Consider the following 20,066-nt stretch of genomic DNA (forward strand, 5'->3'; position numbering starts at 1 on the left):
ATGGGATGCCGGCTGCAGGCGGAGGATTAACCAAGTGAGCCACGGTGCCAGCCCCTGTACCTCCTTCTGACATTAAGAATCAAAGTTCATTTACACATTCTTTTAGAAAATCCATGCTTGCTAAATTCCCAGAAATCTCTTTGTTAAATGCGTCACAAGCATGTCAAATCAGGCAGAGGTGACTCTCTGAGCCAAAAATAGGGTAATGGAATCTTTCCAAAATAGAATACTATGATTCAGTAAGATAGACTTATTTCAGCTCAAAGGTAAAAAGAAAAATAACCTAGAGTCATATTCTATTACTATTTCCACAAAAAAAGCTTTTTCATTACAGCTATCATCACCCTAATCCAAGATATCATCATCTCTTACCTTAGCCTCTGTACAAAAGTCTTTCTTAATAGTATCTCATTTTATACTCTCCTTTCTTCCAACTCAGTCCTTTCTTTTTAAAGGATTTTTTTTGCATTGAAGTAAAAAATTTGTATATTCAAAGAATTATTTTAACCATTTTGTGTACTTTCATAACTATTCATTTCTAGAGCATATTTGTCATCCCAAACTAAATCTCTGTGCCCATGAAATTTAACTCCCCCAGCTTCTATTCTCTAACTACAAATTTGCCTATTCTTGGTACTTCTTTTAAAAGGAATCATACAGCATTTGCCTTTTGTGTATAGTTTACTTGACTTGGCACAGTGTTTTCAAAAGTCATCATGTTGTGGCACTTACTAGAATTTCTTTCCTTTTGAAGACTGAGTAATATTCCATTGTATGTATGTACCATATTTTGTTTACCCATTCATCTCTTGGTGAACATGTTAGCTATTATGAATAATGCTGCTACAGATACTGGTGCACAACAATCTGTCTTCCTGCTTTCTAATCTTCAGTTATATATGTAGGAGTGAAACTGCTGGATCTTACAGTAATTCTACATTGACTTCAATCATTATATTGATTATCACCTCACTTTGCATTTCACGACACACAGTTCCACAACACAGCAATACATAAGGACTCCAATTCCTCCACGTCCTCACCAGCACTTGTAACTTTCCAGTTTGTTTTCATTGTTGTTGTTTTCTTCTAAATAACCAACCTAATTAGTGTGAAGTGGTATTTCACTGCAGTGTTGATTTTTATTTCCCCAGTGAATAGTCCCATTGAGTATCCTCTTATATGCTTTAAAGTCATTTCATTTATGTATTTCTTTGGATAAATATTTATTTAGATCTTGGATTCACTTTTTTTGTACTTGCTTTCCAGTTGTTGTGTTCTAAGAATTATTTATATGTTCTGGATATTAACCCTGCATCAGGTATGATTTACATGTCCTAGTATTTTTTCCTTAGTTTTCCTGTAGTTATTTTTCCACAGCCTTGAAAGCATTCTCTGACAATATGGAAGTTCTGAACTTTGATGCGGAGTGCAATGTATTTCATCTGCTGCCTCTATGTGTATTGTCATATCCAAACAGTCACTGTAAAGTTCGATATTGAACTTTTTCTCCTATTTTTCTTCCAAGATTTTTATGGCTTGACTCTTGCTTTTAGGCATTGGATTCATTTTCCATTAACTTTTATATATGGCATAAAGTACCCAATCTCATTCTTTTTCATATGAATATCTAGTGTTCCTGGTATCATTTGTTAAAAAGGAGCATCCTTTCTCTCTTGAATGGTCTCGACACACTCATGATTTTCAAAATTGTGTGAAAATACATGCCAGACACATTATTACTTTTTAACTGTACTTTATTCCATTGGAGATAGGTTTGTGCATGGATATCTGGCCTGACACCATTGCCATACTGTTTGATTACTGTAGCTTTACAATAATTTTTTAAAATTAGGAAGTATTGGTCCTCCAACTTTTTTTTTATTTCAACATAGTTTTAGCTCTTTAACATTTCTTTACATGCTATATGAATTTTAGGATGAGTTTTTTTCTATTTCTGAAAGAAACATTATTGGAATTTTGATAGGGATTGCAATAAATCTATTGATCTCTTTGGATAACATTGTCATCTTAACACTATTAAGCTTTCCAGTCTAAGGACACTGGATGTCTTTTGATCTATTTATGTCTTTATTTTTTTCAACAAGGTTTTGTAGTTTTTAGTCCAATCAAATCCAGTTAGAGGGAGCTTTTAAAATTATGAATGAGGGTGGTATTACAACACAACAGATTAAGCTTCTTCGGATGTCTGCATCCCGCGTCACAGTGCTGATCTGAGTTCTGACTACCCTGCTGGAATTCCTGCTTCCTACAATGCACCTAGGAAGGCAGTGGAAGATGTCTCAAGGTTTTTGACCCCTATCACCCACATTGGATACCTGGATAGAACTGCTGGTCCCTGGCTTCAGCCTGACCTAGAACTGGTTGTTGCAGCTATTTGAGGAGCAAACTCTCTGGTGCTCTGCAATTCAAATAGATACTTTTTTAAAAAATTAATAATGCAAGCATATGTTTTTCCCTGATCCAAGGTAACCAGTAGTGTACCTTAAATGTAATGCATTGGGGGTGAAATGAACATTCCGAGATTTGATGATGTTTACAGCCCTTGTTTCTTCTGTTGAGAAATAGTATTTTTTTCTTCATACTATTTGTTGAACTCCTTTACTTAGTGTAGGGTTAATTTTATAATCATTAAGTAAACAAAGTAGATTGCTATAAAAATTAAGAGTGGGAATGGGAGAGGGAGGAGGAAGAGGAGTTGGAGAGTGGGTGGGAGGGAGGATGGGGTGGAAAATATCACTTTGTTCCTAAATCTGTATATACGAAACACATGAAACTTGTCTACCCTAAATAAAACTGAAAATAAAAAATAAATTTAAAGATAAGCAATGAAACCATGTTCTCTGCGTGAACATTGCAGCACCTTACCAATGTCCTTGCAAATGTGCCAAAGCTCACATGTCCCTATACAGCCCAGGTTGTGGGCACGTCCCCAACATTATTCTCTAAGACAGCCAATCTTCAGCCCCACTTTCCAGTCACCATGCTCTGGAGTCAGTCTCTACTTGCAAAAACCCGGCCCCCTCAAAGAGGCTACCCCTAAGGATCTTGGCATCTAGGCATTCACTTTAATCACTAACCCCCAGCCTCCAGTTTGAGTCTTCATGGCACTCAGCTCAATGTATAGTCATGTATTTCATTTTTCCCAACCCCATGGCAAGTGTCTTACCTGTCTCGCTTACCAGTATCCTCCTGTGCCTGGCACACTGCTGCCCTGCAGTGAATAATTATTAAATGAAAGCTAGCAACACTGTTACGTGTTGAGAACACGTAAGCACAGAAGTCTTGTCAGGAAGCAATAAATAGAAATATTTCACATTGGATCACTGATGGCTTGAAACACATGGAACCCATTTGAACCACAACTACCTGAGGCTCACAAACCCAATGGTTCAGAAAGCAGATATTGTCAGAAGACAGAACACTTTGAACGGTCCATCACTAAAAATACTTGTTGTCAGCTCTCTTGATCCAGTGTCACAGCTCACTTTACAGCCTTAGGACATTCTATTCATTCATATTAATGAGGAACAAAGTGTTCAGAGTTCATGGGCAAAAAACATTGGGAGGTTCTAGTTATGCCTCTATTAACATTGAGAACTGGTGATGGTTCGGACCATACTAGCTCCTCTCAAGACGATCTACTGATGCTAGTGTCCACAGTGCACAGAGAGCAACATTCATCACAGATGCAATAAAGATGGGAAGTAACCACACAGTGTGGCTGCTTCATGGAGAAAGGGGAACAGCAACAGGTTCCCAGGCAGAAGCTGTTCTATGCTCAAGTTTAGTACAGATAAAGCAGGAACTTATTAGATTCCCCAGGTTTTCCAAGGAACAGGTTCTGAGCCTGAGGACACCAGACGCAGAATGTCTACAGGATCCAGAATAGCCTGGTGTCACCAGCACTGACTCGGGAAGCAGAACTGGCTTTCAAGTCTGGCTCTGCTAACCACAAGAAGTAGGTAACCCCCAGTGGGCCACTTAACCCCTCTAATCACTCAGGTACATCTGTGAATTGAAGCCAGTAAGAGTTCCTTTAATACAAGTCCATGTTAAATAAGAACATGGGCGAACTATAGAAATGATCCCTGAAAGTACAGTCTGAAGGGAGGAGAGAACTTCCATTTTGACTATGGCTCTGTCTAAATACGATCGGAGCTTGTGAACTCCAGAGGCTTCCATAGTCTTGGCAGCTCATGACAAGAGCCTTGGGCGATTACTGATGTCATAAGCAAGAGTGTCAATTGTTAAATCAACAACAGGAGTCACTGTGCACTTTCTTCCTATGTAGGATCTCTGTCCTTAATGTGTTTTACTATGTGAATTAATGGTAAAACTACTACTCAAACAGTACTCTAAACTTTGTGTGTTTGTGTGGGTGCAAACTGTTGAAATCTTTTTCTTAGTAAATACTAAGTAGATCTTCTGTATATATAGATAATTGAAAATGAATCTTGATGAAGAATGGGATAGGAGATGGAGTGGGAGAGGGAGGGTTGAGGGTGGGAGGGAGGTTATGGGGGGAAAAGCCACTATAATCCAAAAGTTGTACTTTGGCAATTTATATTAAATAAAGGTTAAAAAAATAGAATAAAATAAAAAAAAGAACAAACATGGGCTCCAGTAACAAATACTTTACCTCTTACTACCCAAATACCAACTTGATCTCTTACTACCCAAATGCTGTTGGGCAAGCTGGGCAAATAACTTTCTCTAAGCCTTGATTCCTCTCTGGCAAAATGGCAACAAGAATAGTAGCCTGCCTTGAGTATGAAAGTGAGACATGCAAGAAATGCTCAGGAAATGCCTGCAATTGATACAATTCTAATTTGCCAGGCCATTGTGCAAAATTAGATATGTTCCTTGACATGCTAATTCAAGCAAGTTCTCACATGTCTAGAGCAAGAGATTCTCTGACAATAAAGCTGAAGTGTGAAATGAAACAAAACATTCTACAAATTCTAAGGTCTCCAAGACTAAAGAATTCAAAATCTCACCACCCAGGCTATTTAAGCAACTCATTGCACCTCTTCTTATATAAAAGGTCATGGGAAGTGTGTAGGCAAAAGTCAAGTCCGGTTTACTAGGGGAGTGGAAGGGGAAGGATGGAGAGGACACTGAGGGATGGATAATGAACTCACACACGTGACTTGAGCTTGCTGCTGATTCTAGGAGTTCAGAGCCTTTAAAGAATCCCAGCCTTCAGGCGCTAGAGCTCTGTTTAGCTCAGAAAGCCTGGGGCCCTATTGCGCTACACCAATGAGCACCTCCAAGAAGCCTCCTGGGAATCACATTGCTGATATCACAGGATCCGGACATTCCTCCATTACTCTGATGACACAATTTTTATGATTTGAGCCTATCTCAAGGTTTTTTTTTTTTTTCAATTTTTTAAAAAGATTTTTATTTATTTATTTGAGAGGTAGAGTTACAGACATTGAAAGGGGGAAACAGAGAGAAAGGTCTTCCATCTGCCCAAATGACCATAATGGCTGGAGCTGAATGGATCCAAAGCAAGGAGCTGGGAACATCTTCTGGGTTTCTTATGCGGGTGCAGGAGCCCAAGCACTTGGGCCATCTTCCACTGCTTTCCCAGGCCATAGCAGAGAGCTGGATTAGAAGAGGAGCAGCCAGGACTAGAACCAGTGCCCCTGTGAGATGCCAGCGCCCCAAGCCGGGGCTTTAACCCACTGCGCCACAGCACCAGCCCCCTCTATGCTTTAGCAGCATTGCTCTTCTCCTCCTCATGATGTCACAAATTCTGGAGATGCAATCTCTCAGCTAACAACCTGTCTATCTACCCATGAGCTGAGGCAACTTATTCTTAAAACACGCATTTACTGAGTACCTGCTGTTTGCCGTCCACTGTTCTAGGGGCTAAGGATCAAACAGTAAGTGAGACAGGTCCTCAATGATTTCACAGTCTAGAAGGTAAGAACGGCAGGTGGGTTGAGGGTGTGGAGATGGTATGGGACACTATGGCAACAGTCACAGGGCTGCATCGGTTGTGGCAGAACACAGGGGCTTCTAGAGAAGTTCTGTCAATGCTTGGAGCAAAAGGAAAAACAGGAATCAGCAAGCAAAGTGAAGGGTAGCCATGGTTTTGAGGTGGCTTATCTAGGGAAAGGAAAGAAGGAAATCCAGTGTAAAGGAAGTGCTAGAAGCTATGAAGATCCTGAAAATCTGAGGAGTTAAACCTGAGCGTATAAGACGTGAGGCGACATAAAAGGGGAGTGGTAGAGTCCTCGGAAGGAGATTCGAGGGAATTTAAGCTAAGAAGACACGTACTTTGGGCCAGTGTTGTGGCATAGTGAGCAAAGCTGCCATCTGCAATGCTGGCATTGCATGTCTGCACCAGTGCATGTCCTGGTCACTCCACTTCCCATCCAAAGCCAATGACCTGGGGAAAGTAGTGGAAGATGGTGCAAGTATTTGGGCTTCTGCTACCCATATGAGAGACCTGGATGAAGCTGCTGGCTTTGGTCTGACCTACAGCTGGCTGTTGCAGCCATCCGGGGAGTGAACCAGCATGTTGAAGACCTCTTTATCACAGTCATTCTTTTCTAATTCTGGCTTTCAAAACATATAAATACATCTTAAATAAAAGCAAGGATTCTTTGATGAGCAAGGCTCTGCGTCTATCCTCATGAGCCTCTCTGAACACAGACATCTTTATCAAAATATCAAAGTGACAAAAATGGGTGGGAACACTAGGAACCGTTAATGAGTGTGGTCATGGCTTAGAACAGCCTCCCAGGACACAGGGTGGCTTTCCATCAAAGAATTGGGAAGAGGGGCTGGCACTGTGACATAGTGGGTAAAACTGCCACCAGTAGTGCCAGTATCCCATATGGGCACTGGTTTGAGTTCCAGCTTCTCTACTTCCAATCCAGCCCTCTTCTATGGCCTGGGAAAGCAACAGAAGATGGCCCAAGTCCTTGGGCCCCTGCACCCACGTGGGGGACCCGGAAGAAGCTCCTGGTTCCTGGATTCAGATCGGCGTAGCTCTGGCCATTGTGGATATCTCGGGAGTGAACCAGTGGATGGAGGACCTCTCTCTCTGTCTCTGCCTCTCTGTAACTCTGCCTTTCAAATATATATATATATATATATATATATATATATATATATATATATATCTGTAAAAAAAAGAGTTGGGAAGGAAGAAATCTTCCTAGGACCCTGGTCTCCATGAAGGTGACACCGGGCTGGTAGAAGCAAAAGGTGCCATAAAGGACACTTGCTGGGTGAGCCTCGAGGAAGGGGGCATGAAGAAAGCAGATGTAAAAACATTTTTTTTTTTTTTTTTTTTTACTAAGCAAGGACGTATAAAAACAGGTCCTTGGCAGCCTTATTAGAGCACATTTAAAGTTTGTTCCAACACACTCTTAGAAGATGATTAAGCTAATCTGGCATGTTACAAAGTCATTTGAAATCTCCATTTGGTGAATACAATAATATATTCACCAGCATGTGTCTGTTAGTGATAACTCAGTTTATCAAGGGCCAGAAGAACACAATCTTCAGCCGAGTGCCTCTCTATGAGCCCAGGGCTGTAATTATTGCTTCCCAGCCTTACTACCTATACTAAGTTTATTTGTGATGGGACCCAGCTTTTAAAATCATAACAGCTTTCTCTAGGGTCCCCAACCTGAGGATTTACAGTAAACACAGTCAAGTTTAAACAGGGGAAAGATCCCACTCTTGCCACAATTGTCATTAAGATGTAACTGAATCATAGTTTTATTTTAAATTTTAGCTCCTTTATTTATCACCCCAAAAAAGGCCATTTAGTGTTTTCATTGCTATTTTAGATATTTCAAAACTAATCCTATATTAAGAAATAAGCCATTGGGGGCCATCTAGGTGTATGGGTTGTAATTACACGGTTCCCTTAACTAATTTTGGCAGAGGGTTTCACAACAAAGATCCCAAGCCAGTCTTGTTTCTCAGAGAAAATCGCTGTGTATGTAACCCTTACACACAAAACTCTCTGCTGAGGATCAGGTCTTGAAACTAGCCTCTTTAACTACCTTGATTACTAATAATGACAGGATAAATAAGCACATTCCCAAAGTCCTGCACAATGTGTCCCAACCTGCAGGAGGGTGGCTCAAGATTTCACCACTGTTCATCAGCATTACTCATGATCAGATCTAGAAGCAAAAATGAAAGCTAAATATAGAGCTACCAACTAGATTTGTGAGAAAAGCAATGCTTTCCAAAGGAAGTAATAAACCAATTCCCAAAGGGAAACTGAGTCAGTTTCCTACAATGTTTTAGACTCTACCAGTCACTTCAGAGTGCAGGCCATATGTCTTTATGGCTCTATTTCCACAGTGCTCAGCATGGAGCTGGCCTATCCTCTGTCACTTTTTTTTTTTTTTTCATATAGATGGCTCTATATCCCCAAGGTTTCAGCTCAAATATCAAGTGTCACTGTACCAGTGTATTCTTCTTCATCTCTAGTACCACAATCAAATAATTTTTCTCCTGCCTCCCACCATTCAATTTCAAGAGACAAAAGAATCCTTCCTCATTCTCTAAGAGCTAGATGTTTGGCACTATGAAAGTGTTTTGGGGCCGGCGCCGTGGCTCAATAGGCTAATCCTCCACCTTGCGGCGCCGGCACACCGGGTTCTAGTCCCGGTCGGGGCGCCGGAGTCTGTCCCGGTTGCCCCTCTTCCAGGCCAGCTCTCTGCTATGGCCAGGGAGTGCAGTGGAGGATGGCCCAGGTGCTTGGGCCCTGCACCCCATGGGAGACCAGGAAAAGCACCTGGATCCTGGCTCCTGCCATCGGATCAGCGCGGTGCGCCGGCTGCAGCGGCGGCCATTGGAGGGTGAACCAACGGCAAAGGAAGACCTTTCTCTCTGTCTCTCTCTCACTGTCCACTCTGCCTGTCAAAAAAAAAAAAAAAAAAAAAAGAAAGTGTTTCACATCCTTATACCAACTGCTTTGGGATTTTTCCACTGGACCTAGAAGATTGCACAGCCCTTTTTACCAGCTGGTCAGATGTCCAGTGACCTCCTACTGTGATAGAGGTGACCAGTCCCTACCTTGCAAAAGCTATTGTCATTGTTGTACCAAATCTGGCCCTGTGGCTGGGGACTACACAAGCCATTCCTATATGCAAGTATCTCTTTTCCTCCCTAGAGCCTGAATTGTTCCCTTCTGAAATGCAAATATGCACCTTGAATCTCTAATTCTTTGCTTTAGTAGGTGGTGAAATACGAAGGTACTTCAGAAAGTTCCTGGAACCTGGAATAAAAAGATAAGTTTATTTCAGTGCAAAAATGTTGAAATCTGCTCATGCAAATAGTCTTCCAAAGCTCATGGAGAATGATGTATCACGAAAAAAATCATGCATAGATTTCAACATTTTTGCACCAAAATAAACTTGTCTTTTTATTACATTTTTCGACAAATTTTGAAGTCCCCCCACATTCCTCAAATTTTGCTTTTGGTTTATAAGCCTCATTTGTAACTACCTCCATGGTCACTGCATTTCCCAAATCCAGTGTGCAAACTACATGGGGATCTTCTTTTATTCAGTGCAACTGGGGCAGGGCCTAGGACTCTGCATTCCGGGTGTTACCAATGTGCCTGGTCTGCTGCCCACACCTGGAGTAGCAAGGGATTGGCTCACACCGAAGGGGCCCCGAACTTCCTAGCTCCTGCTCACGGAGACAACAAATCTTGTTTCTTCTTTCCCCACTGTGGGATGCTTCAGTTCTAAATTACAAGTGCTACTTAGCATCCTACTCTGATGTTTGTCAGTGTTCCCCAATACCATAAAAGCCACACCATGGCCTAAATTAGCTCAGCACTCAACACAGGAACACAGCCAGAAAGGCAAACTCACTTCACTCTTCCCCAATTTGTCATTTCCATCACTGAAGACACACAAATTAAAAAGAGAGAAAGAGAGAGTGACAATAAAGTACCTAACGTCCCATGTTCCCCTGTTTATCTGAAGGTGTTGATTACCTGGAGGTAATTTTTTTCTTGTAAAGTAATTTATTTTAAATAAATAAAAAAAAAGGTCAGGCAGCTACTTCATTTATCACTATTACAAAGGAGTCTAACCTGGTGATGGAGAAAGGGAAGGAAAAATTAATTACAAGTCAGAAGCGGCAATAACACTCCTGGTAATTGTGACAAAAATTTTAAATTAACATTTCTGTCACTGAGAGAAGTTTGATTAATTTTACAATTGAAGATGCTATCACCAGAATATTGGGGGGATCGGGGGATGCCACAGTTTGCAGTTTAAGACGCAGATCTCCTTCCTTCAGACTCAGAATATATCCGCAAGGCACCTTCACACTTTATTAACAGCTCAATCAGTGCCATGCTGGAAATAATTAGCCAAGAAACCATAGCGTAAATAGATCTTGACTGGCAAACCATGTGAAAAGAAATGCATGAACTTCTCTGTACCTGTAACCAGGCAGCCCTTGTTTTTCTGTGATACAAGTATCCTGGGAAGACCCGCTGTTGTCACTGCAATTTTCCCTTTGGGAAATAAAACAACATAGCAGGCGGCACTTAAGACTTTTTCACTTCCATTTCTTCAGAGGTTTTATACTGTGGAGGGATGAAGGAGGACCCAAGAGCGAACAACAGAAATTAAGGAAAATAAAAGGTGTATTAATAACATTTAAAAATAGCTGGAAATGTTCTCCCAATGATGAATTTATCAACAATCCATGCAGTAGAGGTGCCTCAAACTAATACAACATTTGACACTTACTAGATGGCTTATGATGGTTCAGTCATGTAAATTCTAAGATTTTAGTCAGTGTTAATTCATTCAGTCCTCGCAAGGACCCTTTTTAAGTAGATTCTATAATCATTCTCATTTTATGGATGGACACTCTAATGGAACATTGAAGTTAAGGAACTTACCTGAGATCATACCCCTAGAAATTAACGGACAGAGATTAATTAACAGGCAACCTACAATGTTAACTGGGGGTCAGCCAGCAATATCCTACATGTCAAACCTACTCCTCAGTCTATTTTTTGGTAAAACCTTTTATTGGATAACAGCTATACTCATTCCTTTATATATTTCCTGTTTTTTTGCTACAATGACAAAGTTGAGTAGTTGCAACAAAGACCTATGGTTCATAAAGCCAAAAGCATTAACCATTTGTGTTGTATAGAACAAGTTTACCAGCCTTTGCTCTTGACTATGCTGCTAGACTACCCTGTGGAAAGTTTCTACATAAACTCACAGGGTCTGGAAGAGACCCAACAGTGAAAGGCATTTTGAAACACTGAAACATCAAGTAACACGGGAAACATGAAATTAATGGGAAGGACAGATTTACTTGCAAAACATGTATGCTAAGTTCTTAGTTTATTAAGGGGCCCTGATAATGTTAGCACAGTATTACTTTAGAGTTTGAAGTGCAATCTACCACTCAATATGTAGAGGCAACCAGGAGAGAAACAGTTTCCTGGCACATGGCACCATAGTCAAGGAGATAGTGCTGTAGGGTTTCTAGCATGGATCAGAGAGTTGCTCATCAGGCGATGGACCTCGGAGAACAGCTTTCATTTCTCTCCACTGAGATTTAACACAACGCATGGCAAATTATGGTTTGGGATTTCTGTTCACATGGATCTTTCTCTGGTTTCTAGAAGAAATCTGAGAACATGAAAATAAATTCCCAAATCTCATGGGATGAAAAAACAAATACAAGCAATCCCAACTTGGGCAATTATAGTTTTCCTAAAATTCTGAGCTAACTAGCTTTATGAGAAACTTCAAAAAGTTCATGGAAAATAATTAAAAGATACATTCAAATTGTTTAATTACGTAGTTTTTTCATAGTATGCAGTTTCATTAACTTCTTGAAGACCCCTTATGTGTATTGATTTCAAATTTTCGTAAACATAAATAAAAGTACATTTTAAAAGATTTTGAAACATACTTATTTGTGAGGCACAGATAGAAACAGAGAAACAGAGAAGTTCTCATCTATTTGGTTCATTTTCTGAATAACTGCAATGGCTTGGGCTGGTCTGGGGCCAAAGCTGGGAGCCAAGAACTCAATCTAGGTCTCCCATGTGGATTATAAGAATCCAACCACTTGAGCCATCACCACTGCCTCCCAGGGTCTGCATTAGCAGAGAGCTAGAGTCAGGAGCCAGGGCCGGGAGTCAAACCCAGGCACTCTGATGTTTGATATTCATATCTTAACAAGCATCTCAAATGCCAGACCAAATGCTCATCCACATCAACCCTTTAGTTCCGTTTTCAATGGACATTTTGAAGAAACTTGTATGTGTTGAGAAATATTATAAAATCAAGAGGCAAGAAAAGGTTAGCAGCACAATAGGAATAGAGAAAATGGTAAGAGCGATGGATGTGAATAATTTCTGGTGTTTGTTGTTGGTAGATACTGCTTGCCATTCAACAGAAGCCTTGCATGGGGTAAGCCTGTGCGGGAGGGAAATCTGAGCACAAATTAGCTATAAGGCAAGCTTCAACACCAAGGAACACCTACGGTAACTCATCTATATGATCCAAGGTGGGAAAGTCACATATTAAAAGCATTAAATAGGGGCCAACATTGTGGCACAGCAGGTTAAGCAGCCGTCTGCCATGCCTGCATCCCATATGGGTAGCAATTTGAGTCCCAGCTGCTCCACTTCCTATCCTGCTCCCTGCTAATGTACCTATGAAAGCAGTGGAAGATGGCCCAAGCACACCCATGCCTGCACCCACATGGGAGTCGTTTATGAAGCTCCTGGCTCCTAGATTTGGCCTGGCTCAGCCCTGGCTGCTGTGGTCATTTGGGGAGTGAACCAGCAGTTAGAAGATCTCTCTCTCCCTCTCCCTTTCTAACTCTTTTGATTAAATAAGTAAGCCTTAAAATAAATAAAAGGAGAAATTAGAAGTAGACATTGTGATGCATGCAGCAGATTAAGTTGTAGATTAATCAGTGGCTTGGGACACCTGCATCCCACATCTAAGTGCCTGGCGTCAAGTCCTGACTCTGCTCCCAATCCAGCTTCCTGCTAATGTATCTGGGAAAACAATGGATGACAGCTCAAGTACTTGGGCCTCTGCCACCCACATGGGTGACCCAGATGTGGCTCCTGCCTCCCAGTTTCAGTCTGGCACAGCCCTAGCTGTTGCATGCATTTGGGGAGCAAACCAGCTGATCAAAGACATCTGTCTGTCACACAATCTCCCTCCTTCCCTGATGCTTTCAAATAAATAAATATTTTTAAAAGATAAAGCAAATCAGATACAAGACTGAACTATCATATTAATTAAGATTTTACAAAATAATAAAAGGTACTTTACTGACCATGGACAATACATAAGACAGCAGTAAGAAGATTAAAATTAATAGAGGGAATCACACAGGAATCCAGGGAAGTGAGGTGATCACCCCTTCCTGGTTGGAGTGCACTGGATTTACTCCAATGGTCCTTTAAAGGCCGCAAGCCCACGGAACTGTTTAAAAGGACTGATTACCCCAGCAACTTCACTTTGAAGGTTTTATCTTAAGGAAAAAGAATCCTAGATGTGCAAACAGGATTGAATGAGAACATCGTCCTAATGAAACAATAGCAGGTCAAAGTCAGAAAGAAAAACACCTCTGAACAATAAGGATGTGGTAATACAGGACAGGACACAACAGTATAATAGAATTATGTGCAGCTCTAAAATCCCCATTGTGAAGGAAGATTTAAATGCAGGGAAACATTTCAACTATTCTGTTAAATGAAAAGTAATTAGAGCACATTAAGTTCCCTGATTTAGAAGAAAAAAATGAGATGTAAAATATTTGCTACAGAGACATGAAAGAGGAATATTATTTTCCTTCTTTCTTCTGCTTTCCTGTTTTTCTAAGCTTTCTTCAAAAAACCTGAAATAATTTTGTAGTCAGTATTGATAAATGTACTGCAAGTTCACTTTGAAAGAGAATATGAAAACAAAGCGAAGTTGAGCAAATTCCCATCGGTCCTCAGTGGAGGTGGGGTGTGTATCTCTGTGTGTGTGTGTGTGTGTGTGTGCGCAAGAGACTTCTGGATGGCTGAAGAGAGAATCAACTCAGCGGTCACTGACTTGTTGGCTCACGTGTTAGCCCAATCAGAGTTAGGATCACCATGGTACATTCCTGTAGTACCACGCTGCCTGGAAGGAACTAGAAGGTCACTGAGATGCCTGTCTGATTAAATCCTGACCTTCAGACAGCCCAAGACAGACGTGGACCACCACAAGGAAAGAACCAACCCTGGAAGTATTTACTGCTTGGGCAGAGTCTGCGCCCAATGACCTTGAAGCCACGAGCCCAGCCACTCCAGGCCTCGAGATCACAGTGCTGCAAATGAGTCCCTGTCTGTGACTGGAAAAAAGCAACGTGACATTGCAAGACAGAAAGCATTTCACAGCAAGCACATACAATGATTTTTCCTTCAGAAACCATCAAAAGTAAAGACTCCATTAGAAGTGTTGTCACCCAATCTGATTCTCTCTCCCCTTTCTGAAAGTGGTAAGAAATGTTAAAAGGCAATGGGATAGAAAGCTTTTAGTGCGGATCCGTACACACTCAGTTCCTCTGATGGGAAGTGAGTTCTCCCTTTGAAGGTGTGGGCTTCACGCAGGGAAGAGCTCAATTGATACTGCGCCACTCAGTCCGGCTGGCTCTTTCTGCTTTTATACGAAGGAGCAGGAATCCAGGGAGTCAGCAACAGGCACAGCGAGCTCATTGGCAGAATTAGATGAATAAGGTCTATGTCCACACATCTGGCAGACACCCCACCCATACGCCTACGTCAATAATTCCATGAAGTCTACACTTCCAGGGACAAAGACCACACATTTTCTTAAATTTCATTTCTACTTATTTCACTGACCAATAGGGCAGTGCAGCTTGGGTATCCTTTATCTAAAAAGTTACAACGAAAACTGTTTCAGATTTCAGATTTTTGGGGGGATTTTGCAAAATTTATACAGACATAATGAGCTATCTTTGGACTGGGACCCAGGTCTAAATACAAAATTAATTTATGTTTCATACATACTTTATATTAGGATACCTTAAAAATCTCATGAAAAATGGAATTAAAAGTTAAGTTCAGTTTGGTGCAGAAACTTTTTGAAATATATCCATAGTTTTTTTTTTCATAGTATATATTTTCCATGAACTTTCTGAGGGCCATTCAATGCATGGATTATTTTGCACAAAAATAAACAGAGACAGAGTAAGCAAGAGCACCTATGCACTGCTTCATTCTCCAAATGTTCATAACTGTTAGGAATGGGCCAGGCTCAAATTGGGAACCCAGAACACCATCTAGGTCTCTCATATGGGTGCCAGGAACGCAATCACTTGAGCCATTACCATTGCTTCCCAAAGTGTGCATTTGCAGGCCGAGCAGACAAAAGAACAGTGCAGGGTCCTGTGTCGTTCCTCCACGAAGACGGGGAGCGACATAATGGTGCCGTGACTCGGATAGGGAAACCTAGGAGGGAAGAAGCGGGAAAAAGTGGGAAAATACCGGAGAGAAAGACTAGCAAAGAGCCTAGGGAAAAGCCGGACAGAAAAGGTGCCGGAAGAAGCTATTGAAAGCCTAGGCATAGACTTGGATACGGACTGTGGGAAAGAAGTTAGGATTTAAAGTGAAAATAAGAAGAAACTTAGACTCAGACTTAGAAAGATAGACTCAGGAGCCACAGCCAGGAATTAAAATCAGACACTCTGATATGGGATCCAAGCATCTTAATTGCAAGGCTAAATATTTGCATCTCTAAATTTATCTTTTAATTCCATTTGCCATGAACATTTTGAAGTACTCTTATATGCACATGCAGCCTGCAAGTAATTCTATTCGCTATTTCTCGTGTGACTGCATTTTGTTTACAGCTTATCACATGAGGTCAGGTGTGGCATTTTCCATCTGTGGCTTCAAGTCAGTGCTCAAAATGCTTCAGAATTTGAAGCATTTCAGATTTCAGAGATTCTGATTAGGGATGTTCAGCCTGGATCTTGCATTTTGTTCATTTTGATTCTTCTTGAATCATCCTGTGAGCCCTGGATTTTGACACACAGAGCACTGTTCATCAACACAAACCTAACATCTGATGAATCTAAGTTCCCTGCTGGATTCTACATTCATAAGGGCATGTGTACTCACCCAACTCATCCCAAACTGAACCAGGGAACAGGGATAAACTGTCAGCTAAACTGAGATTTGGCTACAAGTTTACCTCCTGCTGTTTAAGACTCTAATAGGGGGTGGGGAATGTCCAGCCTGTAGGCTGTAAAAAAGCAGTCAAATTATTTGGTCTGGTCTGGCCTGGCCAAAGTGACTGTAGACAGAACTCAAAATTCAATAAAATTATAGCAGCTTGTTTTTTAAGTTTATAATTGTGTATGGCCCTCAAATGATGTTATAAATATCCAAATGGCACACAGCAGGAAAAATTTTCCTCACCCCTGCTCTACCAGGTCAACTGCTTTCAACTAATTGTCCCACACGCAAGGCAGAGACAGAAGAAAAGCTCATACTGTGTGTAAAGGGCCACCATATTGTTATTACTACTTCCAGGCTGTGTTACGTTCCTCTTTCCAGATCACAGTCCAAGATCCTGAGATAACTGGTCCAACTAATCTAAATGAGACAAACATATTAGATGGTCTGGTGGTTGTGAACTGTGTGGTTGTACATTAGAGCAAATCCCCTGGTCTATATTTGCAAAATATGCATTTCTGACCCCATCCCCTAACCCCCAGTGTTCCTGATTCCATCAGACAGGGACATGCTCCATGGATTTGGAACTAGCTCCCCAGATGGTTGAGGAAGATGGCTTGGGAAACATTCTATCTGAACATCAACACCAGGAAGACTGGTAGCATCTCATGTATTTATCTACCAAATTTAGCCCACTGCTTATCATGGAGAATGGGTTCCATCCATGTCGCATTCATGTTGACTAAGGATGTTTTTGTCTTCTTAAAAGACATAAAGACAACCTACTAGTTGGGAGGAAATTAGGGGAGACAGTTTAACTCCATGTGCTACTTGTTAATAACAAAGAGCCTACTTTTGTTGTTTTTGTTTTCCTGGGATTGTGCTATCTACATACAGACATATAACACACAGCTCAGGAAAAGACATAAAAGGCAGGGAGACTAAGGTTCATCATCTTCCCCAGGTCACAAATTCAAGGTCTATCTGAATCTACAGTCTGTCACCCGTCATCTTGAGATGATCACAGCAAGAATGGCCATAGCAGAGTCACACTCACAATCATGCAGTTTTACGTAGCCATGGCATCACCTGTAAATCCTATGATCCTAGGTGAAATATCCCTTCTCTGTGCCTCAATTTCCTCATCTGTAAAATGGGGGACTGTTTTCAGATTTTCTAATTTGAAGCTTTCTTGAGAGAGACAGGATCACACAGAACAGGGCAAATATGACAACTATGTTAAAGAATTTTGCAAATTATACATTATATTTATGTAAAAGCCATAACTACAAATAGCATGAGGATTTTTTTTAGTACTGGTCTGCAAATCCTGCTTTTTTCCTAGCAATGACATTCCAGTTTCAAACCCAAAAAAATTTGGCTCAGTGAATTTATTCCAGCCCACTCCCCACTAAAAAGGGGTAGTATAAAAAAATTCAGGAGCCGAGTTAAGTTTCTGCCTTATAAAATTTGATTTTAACTAACATCATTTCCTTCTCTACATTTCCTTTATACTCAAACAAGCCTGAACATAGTTTACATCTCTTAATAATTAAAACCACACAATTCTGTGTATGGTAATTCAAAGGACATAATTGTACTCTCCCTGTTTTATTTGTCATGTCTTTTCCCCACCTTTGACCTCAACTGTTTCAGAAGTATGTAAACACATCCTAATGAACATATTAAACCTTAATCAGGTTAAGTAGGCAGTGTTCAGTCTAGAGAATCCTCGAAATAAATGCCATAGGTCCCATCCTGGCAACTAGCTATTTCCATTTCATTCCATTAGGAATTTCACTGGGTCACTTTTTCCTTCACATGATACTGGCTTCTACTTGGCTTATTTCTCCTACCCCTCCCCCCGTCATCCTCCTTTAATAAAGTCAAATGGTCCATCATATAAAGCCAGGCCTTGATCTCGTCAGAAGTGGGAAGTGATTTGGGTCAGTCTGGCTCTTAGGAAGAAGCTGGGAAGAGTCTGGGAGAGCCATCACGTCACGATGCAATCTGATCCCACAGGAACTAGGGAGCAAGACCCTTTGTTGGCAAAGTCACCAAAACTGGTGACCAAGAAGGCTCTTGTCTTCCAGGAGTGGGTCTGCCTCTGAATCCCTGATGCTCTCAGCTATCAGCAAGCAACAGTAGATAGGAGGTGTGGTCTTGGGAGGAACCCATGATGTATTTCAAATTGCCCTCACTAGGCCCCTCAGCCAGTTACATTCATGGCAGTGAGTGACCTACAAAGAACTTTCTGCTGGCGTCCCCTGTACACAGTCTTCTGCGCATCAGACACTGGACTCGACAGTTTCTTGATGGGCACTTTTCAAGAACCAAACTTAATCAGTCCCAGAGAGATGATGAAGAAAAAATAGGATGGTTGGAAAGAGGCTCAAGGAAATAATGACAGTGTCCAGGAATTCTCAGAAATAAAATTTGTCTACAAAGTGAAGGGTTTGTGGAATTTAAAAAAAAAAAAATAGCTCTCACTGTGAAGCCATCACAGCTGATAAGATTCAATCCCAGGAGCAGCAAGACCTTCCAAGTTAAAACAGTACATAATTTGATTGAGATAAAGATTAATAGCCAAAATCATGTGAGTCAGTCAGAAGCAGCCAGGAGCATCCATCTCCAAAGATTAATAATGGCCAAAGACAACACTGTGACCATCAGATCCACAGTGATGGATCGTGGGAGAGTTTAATGAGTGACCTCCAGCAGAGAATTTCAATAGGGAGGAGTGGACTTGGGGACAGTGTGAAAGTGGGGCCATCTCCTGGGAGGACGCAGGACCTGGGGAATGCCGCCTTGCTGTCTGTGTGCTGAATGGTGAAACAGCACACAAATCCGTGCCAGGAGGCTGAAGGGGCTCTGCTACAGCAGAACATGACTGAAGTGATGAGCTGTGGTCTCCGCTGTCACTGAGGAGGGAGGAGAGCTGAGCTTACAAATCTAATTGTACCTTAATGCACTTTAGGAAATGGAGGGGCATCAGTCACTGTCTGGGAAGGCATATGCATGGGTGTCATTTATGGGACCATGTCATATTTCAGAAAAAAAACGGAGCCATTGCCCTCAGCATTTGTCTCTGCCAACCTATGCACGTACAAACCCAATCCTAACCAGCACTGGGCACTCCCCAGACAGCAAGCACTAGGGTAGAGCTGGGAATAGCACAACGAATGACCCATGGTCTTGGACCTCAGAGGACGTAGATTTTAAAAAGGACAGACAGACATGAGTAGAAATGATAAGAAAATAGAATCTGTCCTGCCCATGTGTTGGAATTTTGAGACAAACCGGCCCAGGTTCTAGCCTCAGCTTTACCACATACTTAGCATCTGAACTTGTTTCCTCATTTGCAGAATGAAGAGGATCATTGCTCTTAGCTCATTAAGTTATTGCAAAGTTTAAATTGTGGGGAGCAACTGGGAGCAACTCGGACTAGACTAAGTTACTGGAATTAAGACTTATTCTATGCATCTGCTTTCCCACAATATGGCGCTGAGAAGGGAAACAGCTTCTACACAGCTGCCTCCAGTTCAACCAATAAACTGTGGGACCTGCTCCTGATTGGAGGAGAGCAGCGTACTCGGCGTGTGGGTAGCAGAGTTGGGATTGGTGGAAGAGGACTATAAAGAAGGAGAGAGACAACATGCACCAGGAACATCTAAGGGGAACATCTACCTGAAGGAACACCTGTGCAGCCCCCGAGAGAGCCGGCCAGCGGTGTGCCGCTCCCCCGCGGAAGTGGGGAAAGTGGCAGGGGGAACCACCCTTCCACGGAGGTGGAAGGGACAGTAGCCAACCCGGGAAGAAC

Source organism: Oryctolagus cuniculus, chromosome 10 (assembly GCF_964237555.1).
Source record: "Oryctolagus cuniculus chromosome 10, mOryCun1.1, whole genome shotgun sequence".
NCBI lineage: Eukaryota > Metazoa > Chordata > Mammalia > Lagomorpha > Leporidae > Oryctolagus > Oryctolagus cuniculus.